Source organism: Falco biarmicus, chromosome 3, assembly GCF_023638135.1.
Source record: "Falco biarmicus isolate bFalBia1 chromosome 3, bFalBia1.pri, whole genome shotgun sequence".
NCBI classification, from domain to species: domain Eukaryota; kingdom Metazoa; phylum Chordata; class Aves; order Falconiformes; family Falconidae; genus Falco; species Falco biarmicus.
The window spans coordinates 63,848,747-63,865,421 of NC_079290.1; positions in this window are offsets into that span (position 1 = coordinate 63,848,747).

A 16,675-nucleotide genomic window follows, 5' to 3' on the forward strand; every position below is an offset into this window, starting at 1 on the left:
TAATCACATTTTAATGTAAAGTTGATTTACAGGAAGAGGAGTAGACAGACAGCTTGGCATCGAATGAATACTTATCTTAAGTCTTGCTGGATTATTTTGGTAGTATCTGTGTTGAATGGTAAAGTTATTCTGCAAGGTGGGAAAAAAAGAACCATCACTGTATTTTAATGAGAAACATGCCTTTTTTCTTGCTGCAAATATCTAGAATTAATATCATAATTACTAACATACTCCCTTTACTTCCCTAAAATTACCAGGTTCCCACATTTTGGGATATGCCTGTGATAAACCATGCTAAGAGGGTGTCACTCCCCAGGATGAAGACTGTCCTACAGCATCCACGCTCTGTCCCATTCACACAATGCAATTTCTTCCTGGTGATTCTTCTGATGAACACAGGTATCACAGAAAAAACATTTCTAGTCTTTTTACTTTGCTATAAAGCAAGGCTTATTTCACTTCTCCTTTGGCCATCTATGTGATTTTCACACTGCTAGGACTATTATGAGAGAATATCCCTGTCAGCTCTGTCCCTTTGAACTTCTCTTCAGAGTTCAATTCAAACTAAGAGAGTAGCAAAAATATTTCCAATCATCCTAGACGACAATATCCTGCCATACTGGGAAGTTCGATCTAAAATGGGACTTGCCAGCTTACTGAGAAGAGAGAATAGGCAATGAATTATTCAGAGTTTCTAGTCAACAACCTTTTATACCGTGTTCTATCCCAGGAGAGATGGTTCAGGCTCAAGTACTGTATTTGTCAACAGTAAACTAAACCTGCTGCCCAAATCCCACACAGACAGTGTTAAACTGCTTGTATATTGTTATGGCTGTCATTTAAGGCAGGTAAAGCACAGAAATTCAGAGCAAGGCTGTCCCTGTATTCTTAACTCACCCCCTTGTGTTTTCACTTTTCATGAACTCAGAAAAACAGCAATGCTGCAAGAATTACTGGGTCTGCAACAACACCTAGGCACAGGGGAATCCATTAAGAACAGCATCAGTGATGCAGCATTAATTCTGGGCTTCCTTTATTTGTGCTTAATTTAAAACATTTCTTGCAGACTTTTATTTCCATGAGATGGTTTTAGAAATGCAAATCCCATGGCCATGGATTGTTGATTGTAATGGAAGGAGTCTATTTCCCTGACGTGATACTTCAGGTGACCCCATTACACTTAAAGCAGCAGGAAATTTGCTCCTTGTTATCGGTTCCTATACTGACATCGTGCTTTTCTCTCATTTCTTCAGTGTGTTTGTATAAAGAGAGCATTTACAAATAAAGCAATGAAGAAGATAATACCCACTCAAATGACCTTGCAATTTTTCTCCCTAAACCATGTTTTAAATACATAAGACAGTATTTAGAGGTATCTTTTGGATGCTTTAGTAACAGGGACATGAGTGTTGTTCCACTATGTTAAATAAGGTCTGACTTACACTAGATCAAACTGGACCCTTTGATTCACACTTCAATATCGCAATCCTAAAAACACTGACCCTTTCAAGTATGTTACTAAATCTGCCACTTCTTGAAATCAGGTATTGTTTGAGGACAACCAGCCTAAATTTTTGTTCTTGCTGTTTATAAAAAGTGTCACAGACAGATGAAAAGTAAGATCAGAGTGTTGTCCTCATAAAAAAAAAAATAAATATCTTGTTGGTACCTACATTTGGCAATGCTCAAATTTCTATTCCTCTTTTGAAATGTTATTTTCTATGAATTCCTTCATTCAGAATCAAGCCCCCAGCTTTATATGTTAATAGATATTTTCCTTCTTCAGGTTTTCTTTTTATTTAAAAAATATTTATAGATCGATGTACTTTGGGAGCCAGTTACTGCACCAAACAGTTCTTAGCAGATATACTTATCTCAGGCACTTTAGTTGTTACTGGGGTAAAAATAAACAACCCACACTTATTGAGACAAAATCCAAATGTATTATCTTACCATGTTGTGGAAATAGTCATATGTCAGTTTCTGTGGTGTGAATTGTTAGAGCTGGAGAGAACACTGATCTTTTTCCTGTGAGATTCAATCTCATAAGCCTTTATCATTTCCATGAGGTGCTTGTCACACTGTCAGCAACTTGTAGTAATGGCTATGTTTCCACCTCTTTTTCTCAAAAGTGAATCTATTGTATAGATGACTTTGCTTTTTGAGAACTTATATATGACTTTTGAAAATACTTACTTCTAGATGTCAAAATTAATCCCCATTTTAACCAATACATCTTTCTCATCATTTTTCTGAAGCACCTCACATTACTTTATTAGAAAAACATCCATAAAGAATAAAATGCTCAAACGTATATTAGTCTCAGGAATATAATGTTAAATTAACCTCGGTGAAATGTGAAAAATATCCATGCCTATCTATTAAAAAGTCATGAAATTAATTCCAATAATTAGGACATGAATATTAGGAAATGTCAGAGTTGACTCTGATTTATCTTTATGTACATGTTACCCTAATTATAGCAAGACTGTACTCGATAAAAATATTTTATAAATATCAGTCAGTCTTCCATGTGCCGGTACCCCATGTCAGCAAACACAGAAGCAGCAGTTACAGACCAGATGGCCTAGCTAGGGATGTGTTGTTTACATACATTTGTGTGGTTTCATTGTGTGTTGTGAATGTGCAAACTTGATTCACATGCCTGTAGGCAACAGTTATCCATTTTTGTCTAATTTTTCCATAGTTACTTTGCACTTGTGGTACTAGTTTTGGGATTGATACCATTATTAACATGATCAGTTCCCACATTGTATGAATACAGATCAGTTTCACTTGGCAAACTTTTCTCCAAACTTGAAAAAATAGCTTTTTTAATCAAAGTAGATATCTGTTCTTGGCTATGCTTCATGCTCAGTATAAAACTAAGTCATAACCTAGATGACACTATTTTCCTGCTTTAGTTCTTATCATAGAATCACAGAATCCCAGAATTGTTGAGGCTGGAAGGCACATCTGGAGACTGTTTAGTCCAATGACCCTGCTTAGACAGGGTCAGGTAGAGCAGATTGCTCAGGACTCTGTCCAGTTGAGTTTTGAATATCTTCATGAATGGAGACTGAACAACCTCTCACAGCAACCTGTTCTAGTGTTTGACCACTTTACAGTAAAAAAGTTGCTTCCTCTTTTTAAATGATTTTTTTTTTTGTTATTTCAGTTTGTGCCCATTGCCAGCTGTCCTTTCAATGGGCAGCACTGAAAAGAGTCCTGTTCCTGCTTATTCATTTCCTCCCAGCAAGTATTACATACTTTGAAAAGATCCCCCTGAACTTTCTCTTCTCCAGGCTGAGCAGTCTTGGTTCTCTCAACTTCTCATATGACTGATGCTCCAAGCTCTTGATCATCATGGCCCATTTTGCTGGATTTGCTCCAGCATGTTCATGTCCTGCTTGTACTGGGGAGCCCAGAACTGGACCCAAAACTCCATATGTGTCTAACCAAGTCTGAGTAGAGGGGAAGGATTACTTCAACTTGCTGGCAATGCTCTTCCTAATGCAGCCTAGTATACTGTTTGCCTTCTTTACTGCAAGACACATTGCTGGCTCATGGTCAACTAGTTGTCTACCAGGACTCCAGATCCTCTTCTGCCAAGTTGTTTTCCAGCCAGTCAGACCCCAGGAAGCAACTGGTACCTGGGTTTATTCCCCTCCAGATGCAGAATTTTTGTTTCTTATTGTTAACCTTCAGGAGATTCCTGCTGGACTGTCTCTTCAACCTATTGTGATCCCTTCGAAGGGCAGCACAACCATGTAGCCTAGAAAACACTTCTCCCAGTTTTGTACCATCTGCACACTTCCGAAGATGCACTCTGCCCTATCTTCCAGGTCATTAAGGAAGATGGTAAAGAGTATTAGCTCCAGCATCAAGCCCTGGGGTGCACCCTCAGTGACTCCCTCCAACTAGACTTCATGCTGTTGATCACAAGCCAGAATTTGAGCTGATTTTCAGTCCACTTCCCTTTACATTTTCACAGTCTATACTTCATCAGTCTGTCTATGATGATGTTACAGGACACAGCGTCAAAAGCCTTGCTAAAATTAACAATATCCACTGCTTTCCCATCATCCATTGCACCAGTCTTCTATGCATCATAGAACACTATCAGGCTGGTTAAATATAATTTCCCCTTCATAAATCCATACCAACTACTGCTCCTCACCTTCTTGCCTTCACGTGTTTGGCAATGGTTTCCCAAACCATTGCAAGGTGCCTCACAATAACATCCTCTTTGTGTGCATCCTGTCAGGCCCAGGGACTTGCACCTGTCCAGTTTACTTAAATGTTGTTTATTCAAATCCTCTTTCATGTCTTCCTCGCTCCTGACTGAAGGTCAGTGTTAACAGTAAAGACAGAGGCAAAGAAGGGGTTAAGTACCTTGATTTTTTTCCATGTCCTTTGTAACAAGGTCCCAGCTCCATTCAGCAGTGGGCTTTTGTTTTGCCTTGTCTTCCAGTTGCTGCTGCTGTATATGCAGACACCCTTCTTGTTGCTTTTTGTGTTCGTCACCAGATTTGATGCCAGGTGGCTTTTGGCTTTCCTGACACCATCCCTACTTGCTCATATGTTTTTTTTCTATATTCCTCCCAGGTTAGCTGTCTTGCCTCCATGTCTTGTACACTTCCTTTTCATGTCTGAGTTTAGCCAGGAACTCTTTGCTGATGGCTGCAGGCTTCTTGCTGCCTTCGCTTGATTTCCTGCTTGTCAGGGTAGACCATTTGTCAGCTTGGAAGACATGATCCTTGAAAATCAGGCAGGTCTCCTGGACACCTCTTCTCTCAAGGGCAGTAACCCATGGGATTCTTCCAGGCAGATTCCTGAAGAGGACAGAGTCTGCTCTTCTGCCTGAAGTCCATGGTTGTATTCTGCTTTTTACCTGGCCTCCTCCTCTCAGGATCCTGAACAGCACCATCTCATGGTAACTGCAGCAAGGCTGCCTCTAATATTCACATCTGTTCTGAGTTGTGCTTTGTTTGTGAGAATCTGGTACTTCAGAGCATCTTCCTTTGCTGATTCCTTGATCACTTGTGTCAGGAAGTTGTTCCCAATGCACTCCAGAAACCTCCTGGATTGGCTGTGCTGTGCTGTACTGTCCTTCCAGCACATGCTGGAATAGTAAAAATCTCCTGTGATCACTGGGGCCTGTGGATGTAAGGTTTACTCCAGTAGTTTGAAGAAGGCCTCATCTACTCTTAGGATCAGGCAGCCCATAGAAGAAGCACATCACAACATCACCATCTTGTTGTGCCTGCTGATTGTGATCCATAAACTTTCCGCTAGCTCCTTTGATTGTGTGTTCAGATTCACATGCTGTGACTTACAAGGACAGAAACTTTCCTTAATGACTTCTTGCTTTTTTTTAATGACTTCTTGCTTTCCTTCATAACTTTTTTCAGTCTGTGAACACTCCTTCTATGAAATTGGATGTTAGTAGGACCATCTCTTCTTTAATTGCTGGGTCATTCATCAGAATGAGGACAATAAAGTGAAAAGAATCTCACTAGCCATCAGTCACATTAGAGGCTTCTTAACTGCTGTCTGCAGTGGTATATCTTCCATTTGATATACATTAACATTTTGAAGAGAATTGATTGTTTTAACTGTGTCTTAGTGTGTCTCTCAGTGAGACAGTTCAGTACCAGATCTTGCTGTTTATGTTTATTTGTGCTTCTTGTCTTTGTTCCTATTTTATCATTCAAATCAAGTAATTTTCTCTGCCTGCAGTTTGTGGGCTTTAATTAACTGGCATGAGATTGGTTTTGTATGACCTGTAAGATATTTTACCAGTAACTTTTTTGCACTTTGTGCATCCAATTACAGTATCTAGATTTTTGGTAACCATAATTAGTACTATATACTAACGATAAGATTGCAAGTTAAAAGGAAATGCACAACTGCATTCTAAAGCTACATGATTAATTAGAGATTTTAAAATTACGTTCAGTTTACATGTTGGCAAAACAGGATGTAGTGTAATATCTTCATGTCAAGGGAATGTTTGTTATCAGTAATTAACAAAAATAAAATGTGTCTTACTTGCAGGCTTCAAAATAAGAATGAAAATGAGGTACAACCATAAAGAATTTCATGCACCTGGCAAGAACAATAATTTCTTGTAGGTAAGAGCATGGCTGGGCTGGGAACAGGTTACATTCTTTTCCTTTCTAGCAGCTGCCTTTCTTATTCCATTACCAAGATCAATTTGTAAAATGTTTAAAACACATTCACGGTATGGTTATATAGCTTCAACAAATAAAACCAAGTATCTCCACTGCAACAATCAAAGACAGTGTCTCTCATCTAAGCAGTTTCCCAACACACTTAAACTGACTGCAGATATTGATGAGAATCTCTTATCCTTACCTTAAAATAAACTGATCCAGTGATTGTTTAGGGCAACATCTAGCTATCTTGGGCAGGCTGCTTCAAGTTAGCTGTCATGCAGTGTAAAATTAAAGAATACAGTAATTCAGCAATTCAGGGATGTTAAGTGGAATCCTGTGTGTTTGGAAGATAGGTGAGGTTGCACTGGTCCAAAAGGAAAAATAAATTCTCACAGTCTGAACAGTGGGTAGGACAGAGCTAACCAAAGCCAAAATGCTGACGGCTAAAGCTCGGTACATATTTCTTTTCTGAAGCACAACATTTGAGCTGATGACTTTTGGAAGCTGCCTCCAGGCTTTCCAGAGCTCCATGGTTCTCTGGAGAACTGTCCTAAGAGTAAGTTCCTGTCTCTGCATAAAGCTCAAACATAAGGCTTTGCCTCTCCCCTGATTTTTGCATTTTAGATACCAAAGTAGATACTCTGAATCTTACCCTTTGGCAACAAGGAATTAGGTGATTACCTTGGGCGTCATAGAGGAGTGATTGAGGGATGTGAGGATGTGTGTATTTTTGAGTGACTTCCTCCTTGACATAAGGAGCTATGATAGTGCAAAGAAAGGAAAAAAAAAAAGCACAGCATTCATTCTTGCACAGGCAGTGGTTAACCATGCCCTAGGAGCAATTAGACCGACCCTCTTAATCCCTAGCTGCCTAACTGTAGAATAATTTGTCTAACGTATCTGGTGACCACACTGAAACTGGACCATTGTGCTAACAGGGACTGAAGGTCTATCAGGCAGAAATAGAGCCTACAACATGCAGAGACCATTTCTCAGTAACCAAAGTATTCAGTGGAAAGAGGAAGGTACTGAGGTCAGAACATAGGTAGCTGCCTAAGCTGGTGTGTACGGAGAACCTCGTTGATATTTATGTGACCATGAAAGCAAAGGCATTCTGCATTGCCCCATTGGACTTCTGTGCCAAGCCTCTACCTATATCAGACCTGAAGCCCCAGCAGTCCATCTTTATCGTATCCTTTTACAAGAAGAAATGAGATGAATGGCTTTCTGGTGACACAGTTTAAATAAACATGTAGTGCTACTGATCTTGAACAGGCTCTTCCTCTGAAGTAGGAAGAGTCTGGGAAATAAATGGGAAAAGGAATAGAAAGAAAGAAGGAAAAAGAAAAAAAAAAATGTAAAGAAATGCCATAGACATTCCGGTCATCAGTCAAGTTGTCATCAGTCTAATCCTGGCATCTGTAAGTATTGCCAGAGGCAGGCTGTTGTCTAATTCTTTGCTTTCACTATCTACATTGATTTGTTAGTGCTACTTATTGACTGCTTGATGTTATTGTTCTTTTACATCAACCCACTTAGACTTTGTAGTTTGTTACGAAAACTGCAGCTTCTTCCTCTGTCTTCATAATCATTATTCAGCTGTATCTCCCATTGTGGCTGAAAGAAGAGAAACTTCGGAGATAGGATAGAACAGGGTTAGAAGAGTGAAGGGATGTTTAATGCAAAAGAGAGCCTGAAGCGGTCAGAGGAAGGAAAGGGCCTAAAAGAAAAGGAAAGCTCAGGATGCAGAAGACCAGCAGTAGAATAAAAGGAAAAGCCAGGAGGAGGCAGAAAATTTTGCTTTTATGGAAACAAAAAGGGATGGGGGGGTGGGGGGGGGTGGGAGGTGGGCAGAAATTGAAAGTGTAGAAAAAAAGGAAGATGGCAAAGATAGGAAAAAAAGAGAATGAACCAGGAGAATCAGGAGGAGATGATTAAAAAAATAGATCAGTTTTAAACAGAGATAAAGTGAAGAAGAGCATACATTTTTGCATTTCCTTTATGCTGGTTTGGATTTATTGGACAGAAAGTCCATACCTATGGACTATGCTTTAGCTTACAGAACAAAATATCGGTTGTAGCTCATGAGCCAGAAAAAGAATCAGTTTTCAGTCACATGAAAAAGCAGGACCACAGCTATTTAGCACAAGAAATCAAGACTGCAGTACCGCATGCTACAGTTCCCCATTAAGCTAAGAGATATAGTTCCCTGTGACGTAGGAAGAAATCTCTCCAAAAACTAACCTGCCACATTCCCTGGAACACTTTATTAGTTTCTGTCATGTAACTATTGTTCAGTCAATAAATTTTCAATCATATTGGTCATTTAAATATATTAATTAATCCAGAAAGAGATCACCTTTAAGTTATTTACTATCATATTGATGTGCTAACTTATTTTTCCTCTTATGATTTATTATCTCAGTGTTATTTTTTAGAGTCTTTTTTTTCTTTTTTCAAAATTAATTTTAAGGCCTAAAAATGTGGTTGTGTGCCAAATAGGATTTTTAAATTGTCTGAGCAGAATCCGAATATGAAAAGGAACTATGAAGTAGCTTATACAGTCACTGTTCGAGTAGTTTTCCATTTGCATTTTGGAAATCTCAGTTTAAATGTCAGTGTCAATAGGCTGTAGGTATCTTAAGGCTTTTCTTAAAATTAATGCTTATTGAAAAGTTCATCCAAAATAATGTCATACCGTGAAAAAAAAAAAAAAAGAGCAAAAATCTTTTACAAGGTTTTCAAAAGCTGAACTTGGAAAAGAAAAAAAAATGCGTTCAGATTCATTTCACCTTGACCTACATCACTTTGGAAGGCTTTTTGGGTTTGTGAAGGAACCTGTATTAGAAAAAAAAAAAAAAAAAAGAGTGAGAGAGAGAAAGAGACGGCAGGAGAAAAGAAAAAAACACGGTAACCTTCAGAAGACATTCAGCAGAACCTGACAAAGTTTTGATTGAAGAAAGATTGATTCTCTAAAGTTTGAGTGGTCAGACATGCACTGAATTTGCTAGAGGTTCATTGCTATATCCTAGAAAGTATTTTCAGCCCTTCAATCCTAATGAGCTTATTAGTAAAAGGCTGAAAGGATCACAGATTGTCTATCAAGCATGACTGTCAGTCACACGTTGTTAGCAACTCTGCTGTGATTTATATACCACCCTTACAGAAAAGAGAGGTATGAAAAAGATGAGCCTTATTGTGTCTTATGACCAGTGTGGTGGCACAAATAAAATGTACAGCATTGTGCTTAGGGGGTGGGAAGGTATGAGTTCTCCATGAGGAAGTAATAGAAAATCAGACAGAATGGTACCTTTCCCCTCTTGTTTCCTCCAGTGACAATTATATTGCATAGAACAAATTGAATTACCTGCAACAGTAATAGTTACAGTCAAAAAATATGCTATTAGATGCGATTGAAAAGAGGGGTGCGGGGTGTGGAGTGGGGAAATCTCAAACTCCACTTGGCTGCTGTTAGCAACAGGCATTTTCTAACTTTCCTGGACTCAATGCAATTAGACATGGCTGATTGTTGATGTGTTTTTACATCCAACAGAGACTATATTTCATATCCTTGTTTTATTTTTTGTGTAGCAGCAGGAACTATTGATAACTTCAGTTACAGAAGAATATAATTTAGGGGGAAAAAAAGTTGGGATAATTTGGTTATTACTGAAAGATTTTCAAATTGTTAAAAAAGAGGGGTGATTGTAACACAATGCTTCTCAGTGAGGCTTGTATCTAAAGGGAATGAAAGTAAGGCTTGAGAAAATTACAGATAGGTCAGCAATTAAAAAGAATTAAATTCACGTTGAGCTGAGCTGAGAGCTATACACACAAGTAACTACCACTTTAGAGTTGTTGGGTAACCCCAAGAAAGTCTTTGGGATACCAATTTATCTTAGATTAAAACAACCCTTCCTTGTACCCCCCTGACCGATGTTGCTTTCCCTTCTACCCGGTAAAGGTTTCTCTCTTTAAATCTTTCAAAATTTCCAAATCCAAAGCTTTCTCAATGGCTCCCTGCTCACCGCTCTTCTTCCCTCCTGGCATATCTGAGTCTTAATTATAAGGATTCCTTTGTAAGTTTGCAGGCACCTTTCATACAAAAAGGAAAATCCAGGACCCCTCTGAAAATTTTTCATGCATGGATCCAATTTTACACTGTTACTGAAACCTTGCTGCATAAAAACCAAATCCTTCCCAACATACTTGTTTGCAACAAATTAAGACTATAGTTTATAGTCATTTTTTTCTGGAAATTTTTTGTTCCTTTTTATTGGCTGGATTGTGTGTGACTGGTATTCAAGAAGATCTTTTAATAAGCTCACCTCCTGAATGCCTGCCACAGCTGGAGAATTGCTGAATAAAACAGCTGCATCCAAAAGGGGTATGGTAGGGTAATGGTATCAGTCCAGAGAGCTAGAGTTGGCAAGACTGTAGCTGATGATTTGGCTACACAATTGAAATATGCATCAGTGGAAGTATTTGGGAGTGGCTCAGCTCTGTACCACTTGTTGTAAAGCCCTATGTAAATTTTGGTAGGGAATAATCCGTGTTCATCATTTGTGTAGCTGTCCCATCATGGAAATGTTACTGTTGACAACATAAATTGCAGCCACCTTCAAAACCAGCCAATAATCTAATTCCCAAAGTATTTAAAATAGATAGCTACTTAAATTAAAGCTTCCTGCAACTGTGTGCATTTCAAGCTTTCAGTGAGAAAATAATGTGAGCCAGAAAATTTCAAACTGGCAAAGGCAGTCTGTCTGCTTCTTCAATAATGTAATGAGACCAAGGCAAATCGTAAGAGATAACAGGTTTTCATGATTTACCTGCTATGCTGTCCACTCCCACTACTACCTAAGCAAGATATTTTATTTAAAATTAACCTACTGGCTATTTTTAAATCACTGAAAGAGGAACCTCATCCTCCCTCCCTGACAACTAGAAAAGAACAAGATAAAAATTTCAGACAATCAATAAAATTACTATTTCCAGGAAACACTATTAAAAAATTATCAGGGTACCTTACCTTTCTAAGAATGTGGTCCGACACATTCACCAAGTATTCATATTCAGTCTCTGTTGCATAATAAAAAGCTATTAGTTTAATTGAACCAACTGGATTCATCAGAACCATAGCTGAAATAGACAATTTGTATCAAGAAATTCCAAGTGAATAAAAAACACTTCAAGTTAGGATTTCACGTGTGTTTGAAATCTTTTGATGAAAGGAATAGAGAATGCTTCAGGCCATGCAAAAACATGTCTTTAAGAGATCCTCTTCTACATATGAAATATGTGTTTTACTTGTGTTATCCTGCTGTCAAGACAAAACGGTCATTACTTTTTATTTGTCTCCGTATCTCTCTTACAAAGAGTTTTTTGTGTTGTTTTGTTGTGTTGATTAGCATGGAACATTTATCACAGTCATGGCTTCATGGTTCAGCTCTTCTTTTTTAAATATAAAAGAAAGAGAAGCATACATTATAGGAATGCAAAAATGCATAACCTTGTCTTAGAAAGCAAGGCTTTTAAAATGCTGTTCCAGGAGTACCACTTATGTAGATAAAGGACGTAGGCTTTGTAGAAATCAAAAATAGATAACATATAATTAAAAATACTTCACCATATACCATTGTGCCAAGTTTTGCATATCAAATAAATGTCTTCATTATAGCTATAGTTAATCATTATTTTAATCTTTATACCGGTGACATAAAAGCTACTATGTCTGACCCAGATCCCACTTTCTTCAGTATTTGCAAACAAGAAATATTTACAATTTAAGATTAAAACAGAATAGCCAAACAAACATATGCTAAAGGAAGGAATAAAGGCAAAAGACAGGTCAGGGTTCACACAAAACAAGTGCGTAAATTGATTATCAAATTGGTGTGTTGTCAAAAGGTGAGGATGGTGAGGTTGGTGAGGATGTGGTTTATCAGGACAGATGATATGGGTTTTATGCATCATAGGAAAAATGAGCTTGGATCTGCTTGAAATCTGTGGTTTCACTAGTGATACTTGATTGTAGATTACATTTTAGCTGAAGATCCCAGAATGAAATTTTTGGAAAACACATTTTAAGTTAAGGGAATCTATTGGCAAATCAGTACTGTATCTACAATAATCTCAACCTTTTTTAATTAGGAAGCCTGTAAGAGTTGTTGTTTTAATTTCAAAATGTCTTATTTAGAAATGTGCCATTTAAAATGTTCATATTTTTTATGGAGACTACAACATAGAACTTAAGGATGAGGTAGATATTTCTGTATGCAAATCCAAAACTGTCCTTTTGGTTTGGCCCCCAATTAATGTTTTTTGTCTTTTGGACTACCCAGGGACTAGAATTATATTATTTTTTTTTACCTGTTGCTTCCCAGAAGATATTCTTGAAAGTGAGATTTGCATTCAAATCAAACTATTCACCCTTCAGATCTCAAGATGTTGGATGTATACATTTACCATTTTGTTTTTCTCATATCATCTATACTTTGATAGAGTTTTTCACCTCCTCTCATCTCTGATTATTGGCATATGTATGATGTAGTTTTGTACTGTGCTGAACACTTCCAGTTCACATTGTCCTCAGTGAGATTTGATGATCAGCAGTTCTGCAGATAAAATAATTTGTGACCTTTGCTGAAAATCTACAGCCAAGGGAATCCTGCTGCTATTCATTTCCCTTTCTAGAGCCTGCACTAAAGAGTTTTTCTCTTTTACAAATAATTAAAGTGTCTTGCCTTTCATTTTGACTCCACTGATATTTCTTGAAGCACCATGATCACATAGGGAACAATGCTATATAAATCAAAAATAATAATATGTATAAAGAAAAATCACAAAGGAGAAGAAAAAGTCTCAAGCTGGTAAAACCAAATTATACTTAGATTTTGGAAAGACCTCCTATGGTTAATGAATGAGTTATAGTAATAACAGAAAATATATCTTGCAAGCAACTTTCATTTATTTTACATGATAACTGAAAAATCAAAGTGTCTGTGGAACACATAGTTTTATTGTATTAATTAATATTATTTTTTGACAGGAAATACTTAAAAAGATTGGGTGGAGGTAAATAATAGTATTTAGTGTGGCATGTCCTGGTTGAGTACTTTTTTTTTCTTTGGCATTCATTACCAAATTTTGCTTCTGCATTTGTAGCATGACTGATAGTACTTTCTCAGGGTCCTTGAACATATGCTTAACTGAAAGCACATAAGTATATTTGTTCACATGGTGCTTAATGCTTAAGAAAACCCCATTTACTCCAAAGAAAGATTAAATATACACATTACAGCACACATATAATTGATCCATGTGCAGTTTTATAAAGGAGTCTTGTCTGGAAGTTCAGCTAAAGAAAGTTAGAGCTGGCTGGATGAAAGGTTGTCCAAGAGACACTGAAACACCTGTCAAAAGCATATGCTCTTCCACATGCAGACCAAGTCATGGTGACCATTTCTTCCACTTTGTGAAGAAATAAGGCTGTTATTTGGTTTACAAAAATGAGGTTTGTTAACTGGACTTCCACTAGTGGTATTATAGGACTGATAGGATTTCTTGCTTGGGAGATCCTCAAGAGTCAATTTAGTATTAAACAGGTAGTAAATCATTGATATAGTGTAATGAAATATGAGATTGTTGTTCTATTGTATATATTAAATTAGCCCTTTGGCACTGACACTTGAGTTTTCAGACCTACTACTTAAAAATATATTGAGGAACAGTTCTGGTCTTAAAACTGCATAATCTTGGTAGAATTAAAAAAATGAAAGTGAGAGCAGAAATAGACACACATAAATACAAAAGTATTTCCCCAAGTGTAGCTGCCATGTTGATTAGGAAGACTTCCTTCTTGCAGTCCCCAGCCTAATATATTTTTTATATGAAACATCTTCCTATGTTGTCTACTTGAAGATTTCTAGACTCTTAGGATATGTACTCAGACATAGTCCTTACACTGAAAATGAGTTAATAGTTATCTGTCTGTTAACACCATAACTTCAATCATAACGTGCCTGTTAAACACCAAGTCCCTTAACTTCTCATAGGAAAATCTCTAAGAAATAGGTTTACATGGAAACCATTTCACTTGCTGATTGTTCTTGCAGAAGTCTGCAAGGTCTTGAACATGGTACAATGAGGAGAGTTGCATTTCCAGGTTACTCAGTGTGTGTTCTCTTTTGAGTATCCTAAGGAACATGCACAACTGACATGTTAGAGGAAACAAAACATATTCTTCTGTTGGTATAATTTATGCACAAACATGTACCAACATCTTAAACTGGGGTTTTCAATAAAGAGAGTGAAACTTATTGACTGTATTTGCCCGTAGTTTGTTTTCATATTGTCATAAAGCAATGGAGTATTAGGACATGAGAGAATATTCAGGAACCTTACCCAGTATTTCAGTTTGGGTGATTGGTGCACTGAGGGTGGATATTAGTAAGATCGGTTGTGACCGAACTGCATTCATGAGATTAGAACATTATTTTCTCTGGACTGTTTAAAAAATATTGTTAAAAAAGTCTGAGAACTTAAGCTTTGTTTTCAAAACAAGCAAGGTGCTGAGTACTGTGTCTGAAGTGAATTGACCGTTATACATTGCATTTTCTTTTACCAGAAAACTTTGTACAAATTGGTCCATTTTGAGGAAACAACCCTTACTCTGACAGAGCACTGTGGAGTGGTAGAACAGTACTTTACTTACTCTCCATCCAAGAGATGGATGCAGCCTGTCTTTGAGAACAGGATGTATAAAGTTTGGTTTTAGCTGATAGAAAACTAACTATAGAACATTGCTTTTGTCCCTGACAATTTTCTAATGAATTTCACTATGGAAAGTTTACTAGTTTTAGTTTCAAATGCATTTCCCATCTGCTACGGTGCAGAGCTGGTGAATGCAAGAATAGAAATTGGACTAAATGTAGCTAGTACTATATAGAATTTCTTGTCCAGTTATTTTTTCTTAGGCATGGCTGCCATTTTGTGCTGTAATAGCAGCCTCTGAGAATCTGTTTGTTGTGGTCGAGATTCTCCTCACATCTTGGATTCAAACTGATGTAAACTTCACTGAATGCAAAAGGAACAAAAATAGATTTCATGTCTTTGAAATCTGTAGTCTGTACTTCTAAGATTGATTAACAGCCTCTGATCTTAGTAGTTCTGGAAAGATCAAATGCAAAATGGAAGAGTAACCAAGAGAATGAGAATGGGAGAAAGATGGGAAGGAAAGAAAAAGATAATGCAATTTGATTAGTTCAGGTTAGAGACTTTTATGAGAAAAGAGAAAATAGAAGCAAGGAAATGCTGCAAAAAAAATCAGGAACAACTCAGTAGTCATACAAAAAACACTTTCTGAAGACTTTCCTCAGCTCCTAAAGATGGCTAGTTTGGCTTGATATCATATAATAGGTCAGTCATAATAAGTCTTCCCATCCTCAGAACTCTTAACTGTTGTGACAGCAGATGTTTATGGGCTTTGTTAAGACTGAACTCAGACCAAAAATGTTGCTGTTACAAATGTCTAGTGTTCTGTCTTGTTACTTCAACAGAATAGACCAGTTCCTCCATAGGGCTTTATGCTATCCCTGGATCACTACTAAGGAATTAGGTCAGACTATTAAAAATAACCACCTGCCCAGTGGGGATCCGTCTATAGGACCAGCTTTTTACATAGAAGAGCTTTATTCCTTGTCACATTTGGATTTTTTCTACTGCTAAAGAAATATGTCCCAAAAAAAACCCCAAACACCAAACCCAACATTTTGAGGAATTTGCAAAATGTTTTAATAAATGGTTAGACTGATTTAATGGTTTAGAGAGGGTATCTGAATAATCTGTTGTTTTATAGAAAAGTAAAAAAAAATTAAGAGTACTATATTGAACAAGCGTGATTGGTAACATGGTGAACGCTGTAAAGGTAATCTGAGGATTTGTGTTTAACAGAATTGAGTTTCAAGGAAAACCAAGGTTATGCCCATACTGATATTCCCCCCTTGCCTCCCTTGGTTTTTTTTTCTTGGGTTTTTTTTTGGTGATTTTTTTTCCCCCCAAAGAATGAGATTGAAGTTTCTGTGATAAAAATAAAAGCATAATCTGCTAGGAAGTTTGTTGTTCATTGATACCTGAGTAAATTCTTGCCTTTCCCTCTTTTATCTGTGTGAGATGACACTTTAAACATTCCTCCAGCACAGGGTAACCAAAAGATCTTTGACTTTCACTTCATAAGATTTAGTATCATTGATAACTTCAAGGTATGTAGCAGGTAGAGACTTTTTACCTAAGGGTTGATGTCGTAACTTAATGCTACATGCCAGAGTAGTTTAAGGAATGGATGTCTTTGATCAGCTCATTTTTCTGAAAAAAAGCTTCATGAAGGGAAAATAATGGATTTTTTTTGTTGTTGTTGTTGGTTTTGTTTTTGGTTTTGTTGTTTGTTTTTTTTCCCCTAAGTGAACAGCTTTCATTGACTTCACTCTCTTTGT